Genomic DNA, 14,611 nt, shown 5'->3' on the forward strand with positions numbered 1-14,611 from the left:
CAGCCAGCGTGAGCGGCCAGCAGCCGCAGTGAGCGGCCGTCCAGAAGCCGGCGACTGATCTGCCTCGCCAGAGAAGAGCCCAATGATGGTGCCAACTTGGGCCAGTGAAGCAACATCCTCCACAACTACATTGAAGAACAAAAAACGACAGCAACTTGTCTGTTCCCCTTCCCCCAATTCCCCAATAAAAATCTTAAAAAAAAAAAAAAAAGAAAGAAAGGGCAGGGATGACACTGGGGTGCATCAGGTCACCGTCCTGAGCAGAGAATCAGAATATGGCCATGCTGTGGTGAGCAAGAGGCCAGTGCAGGACAGTGGGCATGAACCCTCCAAGAGAACAGAAATGAAACAAAACGTGTGGAATGAGGAGTTCCGAAGGACACAAAGCACGGACAATGAGATGGGAGTCGATTTTAAAAGGAAAGAGAGTGAAGAGGAATGGCTAAGACTTCTGATTTTCTGCATAGATCCCCAAACAAGAAATGGAACAAATCACAGGGACAAGGCACCATACCTGTCCCGGGGCAGGGGGAACACAGAGGACCCTAACTGTGAGACTCCTGCTCACCATGTCTCTGGGGTAACTCTCAGGCTCCCCAGCAATGAGTGCTTTGCCAGGTTTATATAAAATATTCAGGCAAGCAATCTTTGTGGGAGAAATACTTGAAAAACAATTATTACTACTTCTAACTAAAATCTGCAATACTAAGAAGAATAAAGACAGTGACATATAACCAAGAAGTTCAATGCTCATGAGAAAGCCGCTCAGGTAGAGGCACTGGGTGAGATGCTAGGGATCGCACAAAAGTTCCCCTGCCAACCAACACGGGGAACAAAAGAAAATGAAGGAGCCTGCTTGCGTCCTGAGAAAACACAGGAAGGACTACTACGCCCGGCGTTCACACTCCCTCACCTCAGGCTTCCAGGTACTCTTTCATCCTAACTTTGTTCTCTACCCCGGGGCCGCCATATGAAATCCCCTATGCCACAAGCTACAGTATAAGGCTTATCAGCCCTGACTCTTCTCCAAAGTGAGTTACTACCTTAATGACCAGACAGACCTCATCATAAAAATTTTTCATTGGTGTCAGTTACCCCTAAAAAATAGCACTCATGACAATATCCATACTTCACATTTACATAGCACTTTTAAGCTTTTTAAACTACTTTCATACAGATGATCTCATTTAACTCCATGACAATCCTACGAAAGGGGGTAGAATTAGTCTCCTTGCACAGAGAAGAACCTTAAAATGTCTAAGTAGGGCCGGCTGAGTGGCGCGTGGTTGGGAGCTGGCTTGGGATGCCAGAGGGCCCCGGTTCGGATCCCACATATGAGGGCCAGTGACACTGCCCTCTACAGCTAAGATGCTGAACAACAGCTCGACCTGGAGCTGGGCTGCCACGAGTCGCCGGCGACGGCGTAGGCTGCAGCCCCTGCTGCAGTGGGTTGCCATGGACTACCGTGTGTAGCCAGCAGCCAGCGTGAGTGGCCAGCAGCCGCAGTGAGAGGCCGTCCAGAAGCCGGCAACTGATCTGCCTCGCCCGGGAAGAGCGCAATGATGGTGCCAACTTGGGCCAGTGAAGCAATGTCGTCCACAGCTGGACCGAGGAGCAAAGGGACAGCAACTTGTCTCTTCCCCTTCCCCCAATTCCCCAATTAAAAAAAATCTTAAAAAAAAAAAATGTCTAAGTATTCCTGGTCTCTTGTCTCAAACAAACCACAGAATTTAAAGAGAAAGGCATGGCAAGGCTCCTTTATAGTTGGTATCTGTATCTATGCTTTGTTTTCCCAACTGGATTTCAACCTCCTTTGAGTTTTTCATTATATCACATGTATTGATTCAACGTTTTATTGAGCAATAAAGTTTCAACAGAATCATCCCAGGCCCCACAGAATATACAAATATGAGTAAGATAAGCAGCTTAAAAGCCGAATAGAGAGATGACACGTGTTTACAGCTCAGAATAAACAGGGCGATTGTGAGCAGCGACAGAGAAGCCCAGCAGAGAAGGCGGCAGGCAAATTCCTCAGAGGAGCTGGGGAAAGGAGCTCTGGAACATTTGCAAATGCCGTTCAGACCCGAATTTCCGGACCTTGGCCTGGAGGGAGGGCTGGTTCTCAATGCGCAGAGGACAGAAAAGAGTTATCTAGGTTTGAGTAACAGAAACCTGGTTGAGAAAGACAAGTGCACTTGAAGGGAATGAGAAATAGTTTGGTCCAGTGTGAGTAATGAGAGAGAAAAATTCTGACTAATTCCCAAAGCTATGCTGTGCATACAGCAGATGCTTGAAAACATACTGGCTGTATGAATGGCTGACTGTATAAATTAGTACATTTCATTTTAAAACACAAACATATAAGTTACCACTCAAGCTAATGACTTATAGTTAATTCTCCAATACCAGCTGTGGATTGCGGGTGGAAAAAGGTTAAGGCCATTAGGAGTCTCCCCCTAACCGCACACACTTGCAGGATGCTGCCTTCCATAACTATTCATAGTAACCCCAGGTCAGCCCTTGGTAGAGAGGTCAACAGTCTGCCCTCTGAAATCAAATACGCACTCTAAAACCACGCAGTAATTTTTAAGGAATACCTACCATTTGGAATTACTGCTATAACTGCTCCCCTTTAATCAACATGAACAAACACTGATCCTACCCCCAATGGCTACACTTACAAAGTTCCAATGATGGGTGACAGAAGTTGTCAAGCGCTGAGGTACCAGGCCCCAGTCCTCAGATCCCTGAAGAGAGAGCGATACAGAACTGGAGACAATACACCCTATGTGTGCAGACATTAAGAGAAAGAGCGTGAATATGTTACAGGTGACATTATATATGTATATATACATACATATGTGAATGGATAGATATGTATACATATTCGCTTATTTAAAAAATAAAACTACTAAAAGTTACCCAATGTCTTCAAATTTCTTCTGGTATGTCATCAATTTCAAATCTGATCTAGCAAAACTTTCCTGTACCGCACAGCAGGCCTCAGGAGTCAGCTGCTGAGGTGAGAAGGGCGGCCCCCGGAGGCTGTACAGGTGCTCACAGCTGGGGTAGGTGGCAGGGAGGGGGAGGGGCTGGGGTAAGTGGTGGCTGTGCGCCAGTCCCAAGTCAGCAGGCCGAGCTGGGGCAAGTCCTGCAGGCCCAGGTTGCCACACTGTGACAGCGCAGCAGTACAAACACCAGCAACCACATTTTAAATCCCTTCTAACCTCTATCTAGTCACAAGACCTGTGCATCCGCACCTCTAAACCTTTGAGAAATTGACTACACACACTGTTAACTTAAAACTTGTTTGCTCTACAGTTAACAATTTTCTACAATAAAAGTTTAATAACCACCCACCAAAAGCATCAGTGCTTTTCTCTTATGCAAGTCTTAGACGACACACTTTTTAAATAATTACAAAAATCTTCTTAATCTATAGAAAGCATTGCGTTTGACACTTGAAACACGGCAGCGACCTCCGGATGCCCTGAGTAAGCTCTGGCCTCTGACACAATCACACCACATCCTCTGCCGTGTCCTTCCTCCTGCCATCACCAGGATTCCTGTTTCCACCTCCTCCCTTCTCCCTCCTATCACATCCCTCTTTCCCTCTGACTGTCCCCACGAACAACAATCACTCTTCGCTGTCAGATTTCTCCCTCTCCCGGAAAAATCTCTCTTCACCGTCACTTTGTCTCTTCTAACTTTCTAACTCGCAGCCTGGCCCTCTCCTCCCGCATTAGCCTGCACTCTCTTACCACCGGACCCCCGCCTCGCAGCTCACACACACACCGGGAAGGGAACCTGGGCTCCCAGAAGCCTGCGGCCCCCAGCAGGACCCACTTCTAAAATCTCCTTCGTGTTAGAAGGTTTCTCCACTAGTGACAGTTTGCCACCCGCTGCTGCAGAGAGGGTTTGAGGCTTTGATATTGTTGTTTTTGCTTTGTTTTCCAACCACCATTATGAACGAGTTGACCAGTTTTCCTATAAGATGTGCCACTAGCCTGAAAAACAAAACACAGGAATCACTAAGTGTAGCGCACACACACCCCTCTGCGTGTAGATACACGCATGTTACCATGTTCCTATCTTAACAGCAAGAGTTGATGCAATACTTCGTAAAAACAGTAACTATAAACCCTCTATCCCTGTAACAGAAAAACTACCCAAGACTCTTAAAATTCTAAAGAATTTGCATGTGTTTAATACGATACCAAAAGAAATCGGCTACAACACCTCTTACACTACTTGTTTCGAGGCAGTCAATGCCCACACACGTCTCCCACTGGCAGACTTTTAAACCGCTACCGGCCGGCTCCTCCCGCACCCACGCACTCCGCCAACACACGGCTCCCAAGGGAGAGAGCACCGAGCTCAGCTGCTGCGCTCTCAGCTGCCAGGGCGCAGAGTTGTGGGGCGCAGCCACAGAAGTGCTTGTAAATTCCACTGGTCTAATGAACAGATACAGTTTTCATAATTTTTATTGCTGTACTCCACAGCTCAATGGCTGTCAGGCCAATGCCAAAGTACAGGCTCCATTTGAATGACATATGGCGTCAGTCAACCACAGCCCTCAACAACACAAGCAGACAGAACAAGAATACAAAAATGCCCATCAGCCCTCGCAGGGCCAGGAGGGCTGGACCGCATCTGTCTTTGGAGGAGGTTCTGTGTGAGTGTGCCCCTGGCAGCACCGGTGGGAGCAGGCTGCGAGCACACTGGAGTCAGGGCATGGGGTCAGGCTCCAGGGCTGCCCGGAACAGCTGCATGTCCTTCGCCCCTCATCAAAGGGTATTTCACTAGCCCTTCCACCTCACTGAATGAGAGGCTGTTGTGTCAACTTCCTGAATCGTCAGCCACTGTGTAAATAATCACATGATAATAACACTTATCTCACCAGTAACTACTTCCTGAAGCGCACGCGGGCCAAGAGGTCCGGCAGCAGTGTGGCCGACACCCGTCTACACTTCGACTGCCCGGCCTCTGAACCCCAGTATTGGGGTGACTCCTCAAAACCTAGGATTCTGATAGAAGGCTGTGATATGGTGATTTAGAATACGACATTTATTTTTGGTCTTTCTCCTCTTAGCTCCTAAAATCCATGGAGGTTCTAAGTGATGAGAGCCAGAAAGGTGTCTTGTCATGTTAATGAGTGACTTCCTTACCTAAGGATGGGGTCTGGTTGTGAGAACCAACCTTGTGATGAGAGGGTTGGAACTTTCAATCCCGTCGCCCCCGGCCCCAACCTCAGGGACAGAAGATGGGCTGGCGGTTGAATCAATGGCCAGTGATTTCATCAATCATGCCTATGTATTGAAGTCTCCTTAAAAACTCAAAGAGACGGTGTTCGGAGAGCTCCCAGGTTGAGGAACACGTGGCGATTCAGGGAGAGAGACGTGCTCAGAGACCCCGGACGCTCCCTACCCCTTTCCACATGCCTTGCCCTCTGGACCTCTTCCCTCTGGCTGCTCCTGAGTTATACCTTTTCATAATAAACTGGTGACTTACTAAGTAAAATGTTTCTCTGAGTTCTGTGAGCTGCTCCAGCAAATTAACTGAACCCAAAGAAGGAGTCCTTGAAAACTCTGGATCTACAGCCAGCCAGTCAGGTCGATAGCCAGTCAGACAACCTGACCTTATGACTGGCATCTGAAGTCAGGGTGGGCAGGCAGTCTTGTAGGACTGGGCCATTACATTAACCTGTGGGAGCTGATGTTATTTCCGGGTACACAGTGTCAGAAATGAGTTAAACTTTAGGACACCCAACTGGTTTCTGAGAATGGCTTGGTGGTGTGGAAAAAACCCACACCCGTTGTATCTAGTGTCAGAATTGTAGAGGCCAACTCTGCCTCCTACTAGAGGGGATGAAAATGCAGACCCTTGCTTTCCCCAACTCCCAGCAACTAGGGTATTACCATGTGACCCAGGATCAGGCACTCAAGTGCACACACACTGGTCTCTGATTCATCAAGTAACACAAAGAAACAAGAACAGGAGGAATTTCCCGGCAGTAACATTCAACTTCAGGTGTGTGTTACTTGTGTCACATGTGCGTGTTAGCAGGATGCCAATGGGGTGAGGACGGAGGACAAGCCGTGGCATCGCATGCTAAGTGACAGTGGATGCCTTCTCTGTCCTTGTGGCCTGCTCAGCAGCATCACCGCAGTGTGGTCTCCTGGTGCCGGCCCTGCTTGCTGGCCCAGTTCTTCAGCCTTCCTGGCAATTGTGTGAGCTTCCCAATAGCCCACCTATACTTCCAGTTCTCACTGGACTGGCTGGACTTGGTTTTCATTGCTTATAACTAAGAATTCTGGCTGATACAAGCAGTTTCTGAAATGGTAGGAAAGACAGAGAAATTACAGAACTTCAAAATGTGTCGCACAGCAAAGCAAAAACAGAAGACAAAACATGATATACAAATGTCATGATACACATGACAAAGGAAAATCGCTTGACCAAGTCTATAGGACAAGAGCAAGAAAAGAACCAAGTCCCAAGAAAATTCTAGGTGACTGATCAAAAGTCAAGAATAAACACGGTGAGGTGAGATGGTCCACAGGTCACATGTAACAAGATTTTCAAGGCAGGCAGTTCTAATGCATTAAGTGAAGATCACAAGTTCAGTAGTGGTACGTTCAGTGTCAATCAAGAATTTTAATACGGGGAGAAAAGTGTTAGGTTGAAGTTGACCAGAGGTAAGTGGGGGGGCCAGTGGGCAAAGAAGATTTCACAGAGAAAGTGACACCTGAAGCAAACAAGGAAGGGGAAGGCATAATGGGTAACTTCAGACAGAGGGGACAGTGTGACAAAGTTTGGAGGGACACTCTGTACAGTGTATTCTTTTTTTTTTTTGTACAGTGTACTCTTAAACTGCAAATATTTCAGTAAACTGGTGCATAGATGTAGGAAGGAGGGCTAGTAGGTGATAAGGTTGAAAAGGCAGGCAGGAGTCAGTTCAGAAGGATAACAAGTCTAGATTTTATTTGAAATAGGAATTCACTACAGAATTGTATGCAGGAGAGTAACCTATCAGATTTACATTTTATTTTACCAAGATTACTCCGAAAGCTCCATGTGAAGGAATCATTAAACTAAAACCGATTCTTAACCATTTGGGATTCATAGATCCTTTGAGAATATAATGACCACAAAAATGCATGTAAACACCTACATGAAATTCTTAATATTTAATTTCAGAGTCCACAGCCTCCTAAAATCCATCTGTGAACACGCAGTGGTCTGTGGACCTCAAAGAGAGAATGATCTAGAAGCAAGAGAGAAACAACTGGCAAAGACACTAGTTGAAAGGATACAGCAATTGCCCACACCAGTGATGGCAAAGAACTCAAATAAAATGAAGGCGATGAAGAGAGAGAACAGAAAAGGTCGCAGGGATCAATGATTAGCTGGATGTGGGGAGTGAGGGAGGAACACCATGGATGACTTCCAGGGGATGACTTCAGTTACTGAGCAGAACCATGATTTTATGGGGGCAAATGGTGGACCTGGGGAAAGAAAAGATAACGGGATACTCAGAGGTGAGTTTCCAGGGTCACATTGGGTGGAGATGCCCAGCTGGCAACCGGAAATCAGTCTCAAGCTGACCAGGTTGTAGTCCGGGCAGTCACTGGGCCAACATGGAGCAGCAGAGGCTCCATGAGACACCTAGATGAGGCAGGGTCGAGAGGATACGAGCCAGGCCAGAGACCACAAGGGGACGCCAGGGACCAGCACGAAGTCCACAGGTCAGAAGGGCCTCAGGTTCAGGGTCAGAAAACCACTGCAATATCATTTACAAACGGAAATACAAATGTACTAGTCTGTGCATGTAAGTATCTGCACCGGCACATCAATGCTATCTACTCTAAAAAATATAGAACCTGGATAAATTTTTTTAAATAACTCTGGTCAGGCCGGCCGAGTGGCGCGTTGGTTAAGAGCTGGCTTGGGATGCCAGAGGGCCCCGGTTTGGATCCCACATATGAGGGCCAGTGACACTGCCCTCCAAAAAAAAAAAAAAAAAACATAACTCTGGTCAGTGGCTAGCAGGTACAATAAGGAAATTAATAGCATAAACCAGAGATACAATTATCAATCTTCTCGAAGCCCTGACCTCAAAAAGGATAGAGGGTGTAAATAAAACATTTTTAAGTAAGCTTTTTGAATACCCATAGAATTTGAAATATTCAACAGTACAATTCCGTAACACTACAAATCTAGAAAAACATTTTCAACCTCTTTTCAGGGAAGCATTTCTTTCAACAGAAGTATTTAGCATGTTATATAAACATGTTATTCAGAGAAATGTACAACATAGGGGATTTTCATCACATTTACTCCATTTGTTAGCCAAAATGCAGCACTCTTGTAATCACCAACTGAGCTACAGTAAAACCTCTATAATATTAAACAACAAAACATGGCAGTTAGCCATCCTTCTATTAAGAAAAAGAAAACATTCTCCATAAGTACAGCTTTCTTTGTGACTTTTTTCCCTAAGAAACTCACTGTAAACAAAAGCTCACTGGCAGAAGCATGATACTGTTTAAATTTGGACAGAGTCTGGCATCTTTACTTTGTGAGGAGAAGTTGGCGGGAGAAAAATTAACCATTTTAAGGTTCTGTTATTCTCACACTAAAATGCAGAGTATGAAATAAAAATAATAACAAGATTAATCCAGAATAGAATTCACCTGGCCATATATCTCCTTTTCACCTGACTCAGCTTTTTATCACTGAGTATTATAAATGCAATTAATTTTGAATAAATGTCAGATGGTTCTATACTTTCCTAGGGAACAAAACATAGATGTCACTAACAGGATTAAAAGATGGACATATGAAGAAAGCTTATGGCACTCAATTAACAATTTGCAAAGCTCTGAAATCTTACCATCTAATACATACTCACGATCATTTCCTAAGCAACTAAGAACTCTTTCCTTTTACATAATGGATTTTCTGCCACATAACATACTGTAGTGCAATGGTACTTAATGCCAATTCAATGAAGGAATAAGGGAACAATGCATAAATGGTTATCAGTCTCAAATATTTATCTAAATACTACTCTTGATCTATATACTCAAATAAGTAATTTAAAGATGTGCTTTCAAAGTACATTGTAAATTTTAGCAGGTGAAAGGAGATGTATGTGTCAATTAAATTCACATATTTAATTGCTCAGTTACTACAAGGAGGGTATTCTACTTTACACCACAGCAATAAAGTCAAGTTATGGTTCTTGCTTTTAGGAGCCCTAAAGGAGCAAAGGACTAGTACCCAAATTACCATACGTCAAGATCCAACATGCTATGACCAAGATGAAATACGCTTAAAGCACATTCGAGAAAGAGACAAGCTCCACAAGGAGAGTAGAGCTGAGCTTTGAAGTGTGGTCAGTGTCAGCAGAGATAAATAGATGAGAGCTTCCAAACCAAGACTAACGGCACAATAAAAAGTGTGGGGCGTATTTAAGAAGGCAGGGTTTGTGGAGAGGGGAGTGGGAGACAAGGGCGGAAAGGGGGTGAGAAGGTGGGCGGCCCCACGACAGGGAGAAGCGGCAGGGAAAGGGGCATTCGAAGTGGTAAGAATGGCCTAACAAGCGACAGGAGGAGGAGACTGATTTCCGTCTGCAGGTCTGCTACTACATGCTGGTCAGCAGGCCCAGAGGCTAGGCCCTGAGCCATGGCGCTTCTCTCGCAACAACCTGATGAGGTAGAGAGCACCCTCCTCACTCCACAGATGAGGAGACTGAGGCTTGCCCAGCTGAGTAATTCCCACATCACATACCTAACAAATAAACAAGGCACGTGGGAGGCCACAATGCATTCAAATGAAACAAACTTGAGAAGTTCACCAATACAGGAAACGAGGGCAAAAATCAAGTACGACTCAACGGGCTTGCCCCCACGGGACTGGGGCTACCACTGCTAAGAGAAATGGGCAAATAAGATGGAGGAGTAGCTGTTTCTGAGGAGGTCCGAAAACTCCTTAGCAGACAGTTGCAAAGACGAGCCTGGAGCTGGGAGAGGCTAGGGCTGGAGACACAGAGGGGGAAGGACCAGCCTCAAGGAGGTAGCTGAAGCTAACCAAGTGCCTGAGGCTCTCAACGGAGGGGCCTTACAGAGACAGCAGGCTTGAAGACCAGGCTGACCCTTCAGGGTACAACCAGGCAAACACATCTAGAAGGTAAGACAAATCCTCCACGTGCTTAAAGTATTACAGTAAAGCCTTGTACACGATTCTACTTCCTTTGCTAAATAATTTGCATTGTGTATCATCGCTCTAATCTGCAAACCAACTGTAAAGTCACAGATTGTACCAAAGCAGATGGTTTGTAGATTTCAAATGTATAGTGCTACATCTTCACTGGCCTCTAGTCATATTCTCACTTATCCTGGAAATCACTGTTTCTCCCTTTTAAAAACTGGTTTCTAATTTTTACACCAAAGTTCACAAAAATATTCACATCTAAATTTTTAAGTTTAAAATAATAAAAAATAGACTAGCATTAGTTACCCTCTTCTCAAAGTGTGATAATTTGTTTACAAGAAGAATGTTTCCTAAGAGAAAAGAATTAGTCCCAAGTAAAATTCAACTCAGATACTGACGTTACTTTGAATTTATAAAGTATCTCAGTATCTTGAGTTGAACTATTATACTATAGTGACAGAAAATTATATACAACTGGCCTAATCCAGAACTTTCCAATCATTAATCTACAGGTTAGTTTTACATAGAGACCAAAATTTGTGCCCCGGCCCCATTTATTCAACACAGGTTCCCATTTGTCAGGCGTCATGTGAGGTGTCACGAACAAAGACATGAAACCCATGCTCCCTAGCATCCAACATGCTTAGAATCCAATAGGGAAGGAAAAAATGTTATCTCAAATTTGTATGGAACTATCAAACACCCCAAAGAGCTACAGCAAAGCTGGAGACTTCACCCTTCCTGATTTCAAACTATATTACAAAACTACAGTAATCAAAACAGCATGGTACTGCCATAAAACAGGCACATAAACCAGTGAAACAGAACGTGAAACCCAGAAATAAACCTACATATACATTGGTCAACCAGTTTTTAACAAGGGCACCAAACACACAAGAGAGAAAGAATAGTCCCTTCAGTGAGTAGTGTTGGAAAAACTGGATATCCACATGCAACAGAATGAACGTGAACCCGCATCTTATGCCATACACAAAAATTAACTTGAAATGGATTAAAGGCTTCAAGGAAAGACCTAATACGATAAAACTCCTAGAAGAAAACACAGGGGAAAAACTCCTTGAATGTCTTGGCAATGATTTCCTGGATAAGACACCAAAAGCAAAGGCAACAAAATAAAAAATAAACAAGTGGGACTGCATCAAACTAAAGAGCTTCTGTACAGCAAAGGAAACAAATTGAAAAGGCAACCTACCAAATGGGAGAAGATATTTTCAGATAATCCTATACTGATAAGAGATTAATATCCAAAACATATAAAAAACTTATACAACTCAGTAGCAAAACAAAACAAATAATCTGATTAAAAAATGGATAGAAGTTCTGAATAGACATTTCTCCAAAGAAGACACACAGATGGCCATCAGGTACATGAAAAGGTGTTCAACATCACTAATGATCATGGAAATACAAATCAAAACCACAATAAGATATCAGGTTACACCTGTTAGGATAGCTATTATCAAAACAATAAGAGATAACAAATGTTGGGGAGCATGGGAGAAAAGTGGACCCTGATACACTATTGGTGGGAATATAAGTTGGTGCAGCCATTATGGGAGAGAGTATGGAGGTTCCTCGATGAATTAAAAACAGAATTACCTACCACGTGATCCAGCAATCCACTCCTGGGTACATATCCAAAGGAAATGAAATCAGGATCTTCAAAAAATATCACTACCCCCATGTTCATTGCAGCTTTCTTTTCACAATAGCCAAGATATGGAAACAGCCTATATGTCCTTAAATAGATGATTAAAAAAGCAAAAAAAAACCCCAAGAAAACTGTACATTAAATGGCTTATTTCAGCCATTAAAAAAAGAAGGAAATCCCGCCATCTGCAACAGCATGAATGAGCCTGGAAGTGAAATGAGTAAGACAGAAAGGCAAACTATGGCATCACTTACATGTAGAATCTAAAAACAAAGCAAAAAGCCGTTACACAGAAACAGAGTAGTGGTTGCCAGGAGTTGGGAGAGGAAAAATGAGCAGATGTATAAAAGGTACAAACTTTCAGTTCTAAGAAGTAGTTCTGAGGGTGTGACGTACAGCTTAGTGACTATAGTTCATACCACAGTACTACTGTATATTGACAGTTGCTGAGAGTAGAGCTTACGCCCTCTCACCACGCACACACACACATAAATTAGCTATGTCAGGTGGTGGATGTGTTAATTATCTAGAACTTGGTGATCTTTCCACAATGTATATGTAGATCAAACCACCACACTGAACACTTTAAATATATACAATTATATTTGTCAATTATTGCTCAGTGAAGTTGGGGGAAAACAGGAATAAAGTACAACAGTGGGAGAAGGGAAAAAAAGGGAACACTAACAGCCCGGTGTGATCATGGCCACACGGAGCTCAGCCCACAGTTACGGAAAGAAGGCGGAAGGAGGAAGGAAGTCAAGGAAGGCTTCACTAAGCAGAGCAGTCTCGGACTAAGAGCAGCTGTCCATCCCCCAGTAAGAACAGAACGGGTAGAGGGCTGGGAGTTCAGGCAAGAAACAGCATGTAGAAAAACAAACATGCAAGAAACAAGAGGACGTGGAAAGGTAACCACGCCAGTGGATTCTGAAACATCGACAGCATGGCGACTGCAGTTGAGGAGGGGGGCTCAAGTGGCCTTGTTATTTCCTAAATACCTATTTGCTCCTTACTCAGTCTCCTACAGGGCTGCCTTGCTGAATGGAAGTTACCAGTGAATGTTTACCAGGCCGTAAAACAAGACAGACTGGGAACTAACGGGTTAATCAGATCAGCTCTGATGCCAAGAAAAGGATGAAATGGGGGAAGGCGCATTTATGAAGCACTTAATACCACGTCCTAGGCTACCTGCTTTTACACGTGAAATATCATTTACTAATCAACTCCCTTCTAATATGGAGGAAATTAATGTAAGAAGCTTGTCAAGATCACTGACCTTGGGAAGCAGCTGTTGCTTAAATCATGTTATTCCACATAGACTCTGTTCCACTCTCCCCCATACAGGACTTGAGAGTCATGTCTTCATACCATACTATATAAGCATATATTCACTATTATATTTTTTTAATCTAAGAACAAACATGGAGAAAAACAGAGAGAAAAAACTAAATTTTCAAGTATACATAAGCCATTCAAACACTAAGAAGCCATCAGGAAAAAAAGCATACTGTGGTTCCTCAAGCAGAGAAAAAAGAAGTGACTTCTGGTAACTCCTAATGAGCCCCATCCCAAGTGGCCTGGAAGGTGCTGGCATCATCACCCGTGGGACATTACACCTGCGTGATGCTCCCCTAAGCTCAGGTCACAGGGGCGAGGCGACAGAGACACATTGGCTGTCCCTGCAGTCACACAGTGTCCCAAAGACTACAAGCAAGCAAGAGCACGTAAGAAGAAAAAGATATTCTCAGACCAGAATATTATCTTCCACGTGGCACCTAAAAAAAAAAAAAATCACAAAAGTCGGATAAAACAGAAACTAAGAACAGTGTTGGAGTCAGTCAGATCAGGATTGTAATCTTGGTTTTGTCACTTAATTATGCAACCTTGAGCAACTTAACCGCTCTAAGACTTAGCTCCCCATGGGAGTCAGGCCGTCTCCACTACACTCTATATAATGTTCAAGCTTGTCTGAGAGATCTGATTTCCATTCTATCACAATTTTTTTTAATGTCCACTGCATAAGTAAACAAGACCATTCGGTGGGGCTCCCTCAACATCCTATCTCTGCCTTCATTTAACACCTCCTACAAGTCGGGCACTATGCCAGCTAGGTGCTGATAAACACAAAGGAAGGATAGGCCATGTTCTGCAAGAGTTTCATTTCTCTACAGCAGAGACTATGGCTGTGTGGGTGTATACATAAGGAACAGGCTACACAATAAAGAAACTATGAAAGCATCTTAGTTTCAAACCTATTTGTACATCTTCATAATAGTCTTTCTTTTCTCAGATAATGGCAAGAAATTTTAAAAATCACTTAGGTTCTAGTTACAAAGCTTACTGAGATAAGCACTGAAGCTCTTTCAGGCATAATGCTAGGAAATCCAAAGGTTCTAGATGTCACCAGACAGGAATGAAAAACACAAATATTAAACAAGGTTCAGACTTTACGATGGTTGTTTGTTAGATGTTGTTAGGGAATTTTTGAATAGAGAATCACACTGTTGCAAGATAGTGAAAGTTTAGTAAAATATTCTTACTCTGATTAGGTCTCGAGATCAATGCGACTATTTTAAAAACTATTTAAATATATATATAATGTTCAAAGTGTTCAAATACAAATACTTAGCTCTTTTCCCTATTCATGGGGATATATGCTACCATTTTAAGTATTGCTTAAAAAGTATTTCTATTTTCCTAACAAAACCCAAAATCCACATT

At 43.5% G+C, this 14,611-nt stretch overlaps 1 protein-coding gene across 1 annotated transcript in view; it reads right to left on the minus strand.

The window, feature by feature from the left end:
* Window positions 1–14,611, minus strand: part of ARID1B (AT-rich interaction domain 1B) — a 425,191-nt gene that overhangs the window by 306,279 nt on the left and 104,301 nt on the right. The gene's annotated exons all lie outside the window — the stretch shown is intronic.

Source organism: Hipposideros armiger, unplaced genomic scaffold (genome assembly GCF_001890085.2).
Source record: "Hipposideros armiger isolate ML-2016 unplaced genomic scaffold, ASM189008v1 scaffold_86, whole genome shotgun sequence".
NCBI classification, from domain to species: domain Eukaryota; kingdom Metazoa; phylum Chordata; class Mammalia; order Chiroptera; family Hipposideridae; genus Hipposideros; species Hipposideros armiger.